The 12,264-nt window shown below is 28.9% G+C and overlaps 1 protein-coding gene across 13 annotated transcripts in view; it reads right to left on the bottom strand.

Moving 5' to 3' along the window:
• The window catches only part of fog (folded gastrulation), a 423,880-nt gene that overhangs the window by 58,624 nt on the left and 352,992 nt on the right, over window positions 1–12,264 (bottom strand). For 5 of the 13 annotated variants that reach the window (XM_073976872.1, XM_073976864.1, XM_073976868.1 and 2 more), the window contains one exon: window positions 1,521–3,069. The exons of 6 other annotated variants lie outside the window; for them this stretch is intronic. The gene's annotated coding sequence lies outside the window, so the exon portion shown is untranslated. Of the gene's footprint in view, window positions 1–1,520; window positions 3,070–11,227; window positions 11,254–12,264 lie in introns of those variants that run through there. 2 more of the 13 variants (XM_073976873.1, XM_073976863.1) reach the window with 2 other exon arrangements.

Here is a 12,264-nt window from a genome sequence, read left to right on the forward strand (position 1 = left end):
CAACATGAAGTAACAGGTATAGACTTCTCCCATAAAAAGGATTGCATTATATTTTAAGGATAATTATATGGGACATCCTTTTCATTGCACCCTACCACTCGTCAAAACATTTTACTTGACTAAAATGCCCAGGATGGATTAAAATCCTGTGCAGTTTTGCCCGGGCGTCGAATTTCCGCAGATTGGCAGGTACATCTAAAGCCGTTAAGAATGCTAATAAAAAGGAAATCTAGGGCATTAATTTTAAGGACAATGATATGGGACATCCTTTTTATCGCACCCTACCACTCGTCAAAACATTTTACTTGACTAAAATGCCCAGGATGGATTAAAATCATGTGCAGTTTTGCCCGGGATTCGAATTTCCGCAGAGTGGCAGGCAGATCTAAAGTGGTTGAGAATGCTAATAAAAAGGAAATAAAGTGAGATTTCACACACGCTCTATTACGGTAGACATTTCACCGTTGGAAAAGATAATTTCAGAGTTTCGCCTAGAATCGATTTGAGTGTTTTTTTTTTTTTTCATTTCATTTTAGATGAGATGAAATGTTGCTTTAAAAATTTCAAAATTTCAAAACTAGCAATTTTATACACATGTGTCTGGGGCTAAGCGACTCATAAGCATAGCATTTTTAGATTGAAGCACTGGACTACCCATTAAATTCTATCTAATGCGATGTTGATAAAACATTGAAACACAAATGTCTTACATTATTCGAATATCAAAGTAATTGACTAAATAATTGCAGTCGTCACTAAACAAACAAAATGCACAGAAGATGGATTCAAAGGCCTTGTTTATAAGAAAATTTCAATGTAAAGTGTAAATATTCATTTTGGGAATATTGATCGTAAAAAAAATTATAGAAAAAATATTTAAAAATTTTACTTAAGCAACACTGCAGAAAATTTTAATTATAAACCCAGTTAATGACATCATAATTTTTGTAGATAGTTTGGTATTTTTCCTAGATGTTTTGGATAATTTCAAAAATTTCCAAATTGTTTTTAACATTATCCCCTTTATTTGCAAAATTTCGCAAATGCAAGATTGAATACGTTCATTTTCTATACGATTTTATATTCCTTCGGTCAAGCACACAAATGGTAAAGCTTTTAAAGGGTTAAAGTCAAACTCAAAATTTCTTTGAAGGAGGTTATCACTTTCAATTCAATACCATAGTTATAACAATAGTTTAAAAATAAATATTTTGCACTACACTTTCAACACAATATCAAAAGTGGAAACCCACAAAACAATTTAAATTTTACAATCCAAAAATAAAGACACACACAAATCCCGAGGAACCGAAAGTACACACATGGTCTTTTCTTCCGTTACTTAGAGTCAAGCAAAACCTTGAAATTCTTATCAGCAAGTAACAACAAGAAAACTATCCACGCATTCTTAACATAAAACAAACTTTGGATAAAAAAACTACGGAATTTCAAATATGAAACTGATTTCGAAATTCATAACAAAAAACAGAAATTAAAATAAGAAACAACACAACACTTACATGATTTTTGAGTCCACAATATGGAAAATTAAAATCCGCTATTGAACAAGAGCTGGGACTGTGATAAAATAATAATCCATAAGAAGAAGTAGTGGGTTGTTGTAGGCTTTTTCATACACTTAGAAAAATCAGTATTTGCCAAACACAAAATTAATAACACTTTAGAGAAATTTGGCAAATATTCACTTTAGTTTTGTTTTAAACTTTTTCAATATTTATTTGTTTTGAATTTCTCCTTGAAATTTCCACAATTTTTGTTTTCTTTTCTTTTAGTTATTTACTTGGTGGAATCTTTTTTTCCATTATTATTATTCCATGTTTACTTTTAACCTTTGTTTATTTATGACACTCAATAAATCTTCTGTTATTTATTCATTTTCCTTATTTACACTTTGTTTTGATTTATTTCATTTTTCATTGATTCTTCTTCGCGTTTTTCACACATTAATTTATTACATGATGGGTTTCTTATATGGGTATATTTTCTTATTTTTTTTTTTAATTGGAAATTTTATTTCCACCTCAATATTATTATTATTTTTCTTTTTGTATTTCAATTTCGCTAAAAACAAAATCCATACGCCGTCCGTTAAACGTTACGTTTTGAAAATGATTTTTCCGAAAATTTTTGCGTCTTAAATCTGTGAAATCTGAATATGAACTGAGAGTAAGTAGACAACTAATATTTCGATTTTGTTGAAACACCGCACTCTTACAATTTCGTATTGAAAACAAAACCAAAAACAGAAAAATACACAAGGAACATGAAACAAAAACAATATCAAAATTCCAGCAACAATAATCTATCGAGCAAAACGAGCGAGTGTCCGATCGAGCTACGATGAGTAGAAACAGAAGCAGACGTTCTAAACGAAAAACTCACAACACTCGGAACCAAAAAAATATGCTTGCTGCATGCACACACAAAGACGATCCATCCGTTTCGTTACACACATATACTCTCAAAGGGAAACATCATATCGTAGCTAGAAAAAGAACGTAGATCGTAAGCAGTGGCGGAGGAGTATCAGCCCGTCAGGCAACCGAACCTAACACACACAATCCCACTCACAACTAACATCACTCAAATCGTGGCAGTATAGTATGGAAATAGAAGAAGAAGCCAACAAAACGGAACAGACCACATAAAAAGGAAATGAACTAACACATTAATAACCCAAACATACAAACCGATCACGATCATGGTGTTTTAAGAATCATACTCAAACATGCAGTCACTATACATCTTGTATTGGTGTAGGTGTTTGTTGTAGCAAAACAAAACCCCCCAAAATTAGAGATACATTTACGCAATTCTGTTTTTGTGTTATAGACCTCTAGGAAGACGTGGATTGTTGTTTAATTGTGACCCTCTGGAAAAGTACTCAATAATGTAAGTGGGAAAAGGTTTTACACTCATTTCGTTTTGTTAAAGGATTGTTTTAGTATTGAGTGGTTATTGAGAAAGAAGGTTTATTAGGGTGTCTTGATAAAAAAAGAGATATTCTTAAAATATGTTCTTTTTTAACTTACATACCTTTTATGTGAGCTGAAATGATAAGAAGAAAAAAAGTATTTTAATAACATTATAAAAAACAATTAAAAAGCTTTATGAAATATTCCGAACCTCAATGAGTAACTAGATTCCTTTCTGTTACGAAAGTACTTAGTTTTTTTACCACTAAATGACAACTTACAGATAGATAACTAACTATGTACCTTTATATGGGGGCTATGGTGATAAACTATCGATAGTATGACGTCCTAGGCTAACGGAAGTACATCATTATTGACGACCAGAAGGTCATCATAATTGTCAACCAGAAGAGCATATCGGTAGAAGAGCATGTTTACTGTAAACCAGAAGAGCTTATTTGAAGACAAACCAAAAAGGTGACCTTTTAGATTGTTAAAATTAGGGTCTTTATGGTATGTTGCATTTTCATAGGCGGTCTGCCGTTTTTACAGACTAACAAAATGGGGTTTTAAAACACGACCGGAAGAGCCTACATATACACTTGTGTATGTCAAGGACGTCTCTACCCAGCAAACCAAAATCGGAAGAAACATCAGAGTTCGGACCGAAGTCGATCAGACGCGTCGGAAAAAACTTCCGACTTTGAGCAGACGCGTCGGACGCCCGACATTGTGTTTGCTGGTTATAGATAACTAGAATGGTGTAGAAAGGGCTCGTATTATTGTGCTCCAATAAATCTTTAAAAATTGCCGTTATTGAGGTCTTAGGTCGCTCCTAAAAATCTTAAAGAATCCTTTCCTTTTTTTGCAATATTAAAAAAATCCGTTTTTTTTTCTCCAAAAATATTTAAAATATTCTACTCTTTTAATTCTAAAAGTCTTAACCACGTTAATAACCCCTTTTGAGGCATCTTTTTTTCCTAAAAATATTTAAAAAATCCATGTTTTTTCTTCTACAAATATTTAAAAATTCCACGTTTTATCACCTAATAATATTTTAAAAATTCCACTTTTTTTCGCCTAATAATATTTTAAAATTCCGCGTCTTTTTCTCCTACAAATATTTTAGAAATCCACATTTCTTCCCCTACAAATATTTTAAAATTCCGCGTTTTTTTCCTGCTACAAATATTTTAAAATTCCACTTTTACTCCTCAAAATATTTTAAAAATCCACGCGCTTTCTCCTAAAAATATGTTAAAAATTCCACGTATATTGCTTCTAAAAATATTTTAAGAATCCACGCGTTTTCTCCTAAAGATATTTAAAAAAAATCCACGTGTATTGCTCCTAAAAATATTTTAATAATCCACGCGTTTTCTCCTAAAAATATTTTTTAAAATCCACGTATATTGCTGTTAAAAATTTTAAAAAATCTACGTTTTTTTTTTCTACAAATATTAAAAAAACGCATTTTCCCCTTAAAATTATTTTAAAAAATCCACGTTATTTATCTTAAAATTATTTTAAAAAATCCACGTTTTTTATCTTAAAATTATTTAAAAATTAACCGTTTTTTCTCATAAAAATAATTAAAAATTACATGTTTTCTCTCTTAAAAACATTAAAAAAATCTACGTTTTTTTCTCTTAAATATTTTAAAAAAATCCACGATTTTTTTATTAAAAATATTTAAAAATACACGTTTTGTTTTTTCTTAAAGATAATTTAAAAAAACACATGTTTGGTCTCTTTAAAATTTTTTAAACAATCCACGTCTTTTTCTTCTAAAAATATTTAAAAAAATCACGTTTTCTCCTCATATTTAAATACACTTTTTTCCTATTTTTTTTTTAAATGCACGTTTTTTTAATATTTAAAAAATTCCAGTTTTTTCTCCTTAAATATTTAAGAAACACCTTCTTTCGTAAAAATATTTTAAAAACAGTTTTTTAATTTATTAAAAAATTAATGTTTTTTTTAATTTTTTTTAAAAAAATCCCCTTTTTCGCTTTTTCTCTTAAATTATTTTAAAAAATCCAAGTTTTTAAATCCACTTTTTTCTTCTATTTTTTTTTAAATCCAGATTTTTTTAATATTTAAATACAAAAATCATGTTCTTTTTTCCTAAAATATTTAAAGAAACACTTTTTTCTTAAAAATATTTTAAAAGTTCATGTATTTTTAATTTTTTTTAAAACCATGTTTTCGTTTTTTTCTCTTAAAAATATTTTAAAAAATCCAAGTTTTTTTCCTAAAAAAATTCCATCTTAAAAATATTTTTAAAAATCCACGTTTTTTTTTCCTAAAATATTTAAAAAGTCAAGGTTTTTTTCTTAAAAATATTTGAAAAAATTTATGTTTTTTTCTTAAATTTTTTTTCTTTTTCTTAAAATAATTTAAAAAATCCTCTTTTTTAAATAATTTAAAAAAAATTCACTTTTTTTCTTAAATAAATTTAAAAAAATCCACTCTTTTCTTAAAATAATTAAAAAAAAACTCCACTTTATTTACTTAAAATATTTAAATCCACGTTTTTTTGTTAAAAATATTTTTAAAAATCCACGTTTTTTTGTTAAAAATATTTTTAAAAATCCACGTTTTTTTGTTAAAAATATTTTTTAAAATCCACGTTTTTTTGTTAAAAATATTTTTAAAAATCCACGTTTTTTTGTTAAAAATATTTTTAAAAATCCACGTTTTTTTGTTAAAAATATTTTTAAAAATCCACGTTTTTTTTTTGTTAAAAATATTTTTAAAAATCCACGTTTTTTTGTTAAAAATATTTTTAAAAATCCACGTTTTTTTGTTAAACATAATTTTAAAAATCCACGTTTTTTTGTTAAAAATATTTTTAAAAATCCACGTTTATTCCCCCTAAAAATATTCAAAAAATCCACGTTATAGCGCCCTGTGTGTTCTTCTAAAAACCCTAAAAATCATGTTAATAGTTCCCTGTGGTTGCCTCTAAAACTCCTTCAAAAAACCAAGTTATTAGTCCACTGTGGGTGTATTAAAAATCTTTAAAAAATCCACGTTAAATGTCCATTGTGGGTGTGCTAAAAATCTTTAAAAAATCCACGTTAGTAGTCCACTGTGGGTGTGCTAAAAATCTTTAAAAAATCCACGTTAAATGTCCATTGTGAGTACTTTTAAAAATCTTTAAAAGTCTTGTGGTTGCTTCTAAAATTCTTTAAAAAACACGTCAAAAGTCCCTTGTTGGTGCTTCTAAAAATATTTAAAAAAATCCACGTTAAAAATTCTAAATTTTTTTCTCTTAAAAATATTTTAAAATCCACATTTATTTTTCTTAAAATTATTTCAAAAATCCAAGTTTATTTTTCTTAAAAATATTTTAAAAATTCAAGTCTTTTCTCGTAAAAATATTTTAAGAAATCCGCATTTTTTCTTTAAAATATTTTAAACAATCCGCATAGTTTTCTCCTAAAAATACTTTAAAAAACCCCGCGTATTTTCTCTTATTTTTTCAAACCCACTTTTTTCTCCTAAAATATTTAAAAACAGGGTTTTTAAAAAAAACACGTTTTTGCTCCTAAAAATATTTTAAAATATTCAAGTTGTTGCTCCTAAAAATATTTTTAAAAAAATCTAGGTTTTTACTCCTAAAAATATTTTAAAATATCACGTTGTTGCTCATAAAAATATTTTTAAAAAAATCTAGGTTTTTACTCCTAAAAATATTAAGAAAACTCCACGTTTTGCTCCAAGAGGTATTTCAAAAATCCACATTTTTTACTCCTAAAAATATTTAAAAAAAACACATTTGTTTGCTCCTAAAATAAAAAATCCACGGTTACTGAGGTCTCAGGTTGATCCTAAAAATATTTTAAATCCATTTTTTGTTCCTAAAAATCCGTTTTTGTTCCTAAAAAATATTTTAAATCAACGTTTTTTGCTCTTAAAAATATTTTAAGAAAATCCACTCCTAAAAATATTTTAAGAAAATCCACTCCTAAAAATATTTTAAAAAATCCACGATTGTTTGCTCCTAAAATAAAAAAACACGGTTACTGTGGTCTCAGGTTGATCCTAAAAATATTTTAAATTCACGTTTTTTACTCCTAAAAATAAACTAAATCCGCGTTTTTTAGTCTTAAAAATATTTAAGTACACTTTTTTTGTTCCTAAAAATATTTTAAATCAACGTTTTTTCCTCCTAAGAATATTTTAAGAAAATCCACGTTTTTTGCTACTTAAAATATTTTGAAAATCCACGTTAATTATCTGTGGATGATCCTAAAAGTCTTTAAAAAATCACGTTAATAATCCCCTAAGTTTAAAGCTTTAAAAAATCAGCCCTAATTGTTTCGGAGCAATATTTCTGGATCAACAAAATGGATCCTAAAATATTGCTCCGAAAACATAGGTATTTTAAAATCCAAATTTGTTTTTCCAAAAATTCTAGAAAAAAGGATGTAAGGATAGATAAAGTATATCAATCCACATTTAACATCCTAAAGCATTCTAAAATAGAAAAAGGAGTTAAAATCCCTATATTTTATATTCAATCTGGGACTAAGTAAATTCGGAAGGAAGTTTAACACCTCCATTCATATAAAAACTAAAACCCACAAATTTGCCACAGTGCATTTCTTTGAGTAAAACTCTTATTCTTCAAAATTGATTTCGACTCAATTACAAAACTCACCCAAAGGACAACTCAATTGAGCACAAAAAGATCACAACATAACAAATATTATCAAGGTGTATATTATGCTCATCAGGTAGTTAATTTTCATTAACGTTTTTCCAAAATCGAGAAAGACACAAGAACAAATCAAAGTAGAAAATGCATTATCTAAAGACAAATAATAAATACCTTTACAAAACACAAAAAGAAGAGAAGATAAACATGACAACCATAGAATGAACATTGTAACATATGCTCAGGTATAAATGATAACAAAAAAACATACAGGAAAATAACTCAAAATGAACACAAGAAAAAAAACACAAATGAAAACAAACCTCATATACCATCGTCTGATCATCACAACGACAACAACAGCCGAAAATGCATCCAGTGAAAACTTAAAATCTTCACGGTTGTCTATTTGGAAAATTGGTTCAAAATAATATTTTTGTTGGTAGAGGTCAGTATCTAACAAACAAACAAAACAACAACAACAGCCATCGAGCCGTACTACGGCAATAACAGAATATCATCCGAGCCGCAGAAGAAGAAGCAAAATCATAGTCATCATCACAGAATGTCACCTCTCGTCCATAGGTAACAAATACAACAATTCAATGGTGATGATGGTAATACATTGTGGACAATAACTAACCAGGCAGGGTGTCGTATTCCCAATTTTAGAGTTTCGTTTTTAATTGGGTCAAAGACCAAAAACAAAGTATTAACACAACAACAATCTTGGTATTTGGTATTGTTCTTATCATTGCATTTGTGACCAGCAGCAGGTTTTGTTATGGTCAACATCAGCAAAAGGATGAAAAGGTAAAAACAACACGTACTACCTTTAGAATCTTCTTGGGATGGATGGAATATTACCAACATTTTTCAAATAATAGATGCAAAAGATAAAGAAATGGATAATTGCTTGAATAGACCTGGGGATGGATTTTATAATTGTTAGCTAAGCCTACCAACAAAGAGACACAACAAACATGATGGTGACAAAATTGTTATTGTTGTTAATGGGTTTTTTGGTTTCTTTTTGTAACGTATAAATTGAGTTTAAAATAAATTGTTGTTTTGGTATTTAAGATTATTGGAATTGGGGATTGAGTGCCCTACGACGTTGTTTGGGTTGGTTCGAAAAGCTTGTAACAGAGAGATCTTAAAAATATCCCCGTTTGTTGGAGTCTTTGATTATTGCTAAAATATGTTTAAAAATATATGTTTGTTGGAGTCTTTGGTTGTTGCTAAAAATCCTAAAAATATCCACGTTTATTGGAGTCTTTGGTTGTTGCTCGAAATCTTTAAAAACTCCAAATTTATTGGAGTCTTTGGCTGTTGCTACAAATCTTTAAAAAATCCATGTTTTTTGGAGTCTTTGGTTGTTGCTCGAAATTTTTAAAAACTCCAAATTTATTGGAGTCTTTTGTTGTTGCTAAAATCGTTAAAAACATCAACGTTTATTGGAGTCTTCGGTTGCTAAAAATCTCTAAAAAAATCACTTTGTTTGGAGGCTTTGGTTCTTGCTAAAAATCTTTAAAAATCCAAGTTTATTGGAGTTTTTGGTTGTTGCTTAAAATCTATAAAAAATCCACGTTTATTGGAGTTTTTGGTTGTTGCTAAAAATCTTTAAAAAATCCACGTTTATTGGAGTTTTTGGTTGTTGCTAAAAATCTTTAAAAAATCCACGTTTGCTGCAGTCTTTAGTTGTTTGCTAAAAATCTTTAAAAAATCCACGTTTATTGTGTTCTTTGATGGTAGCTAAAAATCTTTAAAAAATCCACATTTATTGTGGTCTTTGATGGTAGCTAAAAATCTTTAAAAAATCCACGTTTATTGGAGTCTTTGGTTGTTGCTAAAAATCTTTAAAAAATCCACGTTTATTGGAGTCTTTGGTTGTTGCTAAAAATCTTTAAAAAATCCACGTTTATTGGAGTCTTTGGTTGTTGCTAAAAATCTTTAAAAAATCCACGTTTATTGGAGTCTTTGGTTGTTGCTAAAAATCTTTAAAAAATCCACGTTTATTGGAGTCTTTGGTTGTTGCTAAAAATCTTTAAAAAATCCACGTTTATTGGAGTCTTTGGTTGTTGCTAAAAATCTTTAAAAAATCCACGTTTATTGGAGTCTTTGGTTGTTGCTAAAAATCTTTAAAAAATCCACGTTTATTGGAGTCTTTGGTTGTTGCTAAAAATCTTTAAAAAATCCACGTTTATTGGAGTCTTTGGTTGTTGCTAAAAATCTTTAAAAAATCCACGTTTATTGGAGTCTTTGGTTGTTGCTAAAAATCTTTAAAAAATCCACGTTTATTGGAGTCTTTGGTTGTTGCTAAAAATCTTTAAAAAATCCACGTTTATTGGAGTCTTTGGTTGTAGCTAAAAATCTTTAAAAAAATCAACGTTTATTGGAGTCTTCGGTTGCTGCTAAAATTCTTTAAAAATCCACGTTTATTGGAGTCGTTGGTTGCTAAAAATCTTTAAAAACCACGTTTATTGAAGTCTTTGGTTGCTGCTAAAAATCTCTAAAAATCCACGTTTTTTTGAGTCTTTGGTTGTTGTTAAAAATCTTTAAAAAATCCACGTTTATTGGAGTCTTTGGGTGTTGCTAAAATCTTTAAAAAATTCACGTTTATTGGAGTCTTTGGTTGTTGCTAAAAATCTTAAAAAAATCCACGTTTATTGTGGTCGTTGATGGTTCCTAAAATCTTTAAAAACTCCACTTTTATTGTGGTCTTTAGTGGTTCCTAAAAAATTTTAAAAAATCCCCGTTTATCGTGGTCTTTGATAGTTCCTAAAATCTTTAAAATTTGGTGACTCCTTAAAATATCATACCAATTTTCAAAAACCTGAATTTATTACCGTCTTTGGATACTGCTTAGCTACTCTTTGAGTTCTGTTGTCCTCTTTTGTTTCTCCCAATTTGCTCCTTATTGTTATATTTGTGTTTGTCACACTGATGTAGGGTATGAAATAGTCGTTGCACATCACAACCCCTTTGATTTTATTTTTGTTTCGGATCTAACCAGATCATCCTGGCAATTTAATCTCCTTTTGGCGCGTTGTTTAAACGCGTGCTTAGGTAGCCATAAAATCGAAGGGCCGACATGCAGAAGCATCAGTAGACATAGCCGTTTAAGAAAAAGGCCAAAACGTGGTTTAAAGGGAAAACGTTACTTAGAGTTCATAAATGATGTTTATGTGTGTGACTTTGTGGCTACACATGTGTGTGTGTGGAAAATGAGAAAAAACCTGTGCATATTAAAATAAGATTATTATCTTCATTAACATTTTAAGTCATTTTTATTATAGTTGTCCGTCTGCCTCAACACAGAAAAAGGCAATTTTAGACATTGGTAAAGCATTTGCATCAGGTGGTGGATTAGAAACAATAGACACGGACTGACTTATATGGTTGACTGTCTGTAACAAGTGGAATGTCCATTTTGATTGTCCATCTGTCTGTCTGGTCGGTTGGTTGTAAATTTATCAGTCATGCTTCTTCTTCTGTTTTTTTTTTGTTCTTCTAAGACTTTTAATACAGGTGTTTTGCTTCGGGTTGACCGGTTTCTCTGTGAGCGTATTATGATATTACTTATTTTTTCCATTTTTTTTTTTTTTTTTGGTGTTAAAATTACATTTTTCACAATGACTTTTTATTTTTCTTCTTCTGCTTATGACCGACCGTCCATGTACACTGGCTGCCATTGTGAGACTATTACTGTCTAAAAATATGAAAAATATTAAGTTAATCTTTATAATTACCTTGAATTGTAAATTGTATGACAAAGACAAAGCATTTCAAGTGCCATATTAACTTTCATTTGTTTTAGTTCGTTTCGTTTAGGTTTTAAATGTCATCAAATTGCCCAAAGGTGTCTGTCTGTCTGTCGTTTAAACTATTTGAGTTACATAAAAACAAAAAGAAGAGGTGGTTAGTTTAATATACCCCTCAGCCACATGTAAATGATGTGCTCTATTAAGAAGTTAGTGCAAGTATTACGATTCATGGATCGACAATCATTAGAACACAACCTTGAAGATTCAAGGAGATATTGTGTTAGTAGGTACCATAACAGTTGCTATGTACCAGTATACAAAGGCAACCCATTAATTTGGATTTTATGAAGATTGTTTGGAGACTTAATCAATAATGCTAATTTTTAAAGATATTTAAAAAGGAGTATCCTAAAATACGATGTATAATTTATTTTTTTAGATTTTATGAACAGTCAAGCGAATCAATAAACCTGTACTTTTGAAGACTTTAAAAGTTATGCAATAAAGTTGGATTGGTTAAAAAAAAAATATTTTTTTTTTTATTTTTACCAGTAAATATAAACTTTAAGGAGCAGCCGAAGATACCATTTCTCGTAAATTTGTATAGTAGGTCCCAATAAAAGTGTTTTTTAATAATTTTGGAGAACACCAAAAACATGAAATAATTTTAAATTTTGAAGAGGATACTTGTTCAGGATTAATTTGCGTATTGAGTAGGAGTTAAAATAAATTAAACTTGCCGTTTTACCATTTTTGGAGAAATAAAGAACATACAATATCTTTGATTTTGTTATCAAATTTTAGTGGAACATGAATATGCTTTTTTGCGATCTTTAAAATAAAAACAATCTGAAAAGAACATTTACCTGATTCTTTATTTGGTTTATTTCGGCTT

This window comes from Musca autumnalis, unplaced genomic scaffold, assembly GCF_047663935.1.
Source record: "Musca autumnalis isolate F117 unplaced genomic scaffold, ASM4766393v1 scaffold_3, whole genome shotgun sequence".
Classification (NCBI taxonomy): Eukaryota; Metazoa; Arthropoda; class Insecta; order Diptera; family Muscidae; genus Musca; species Musca autumnalis.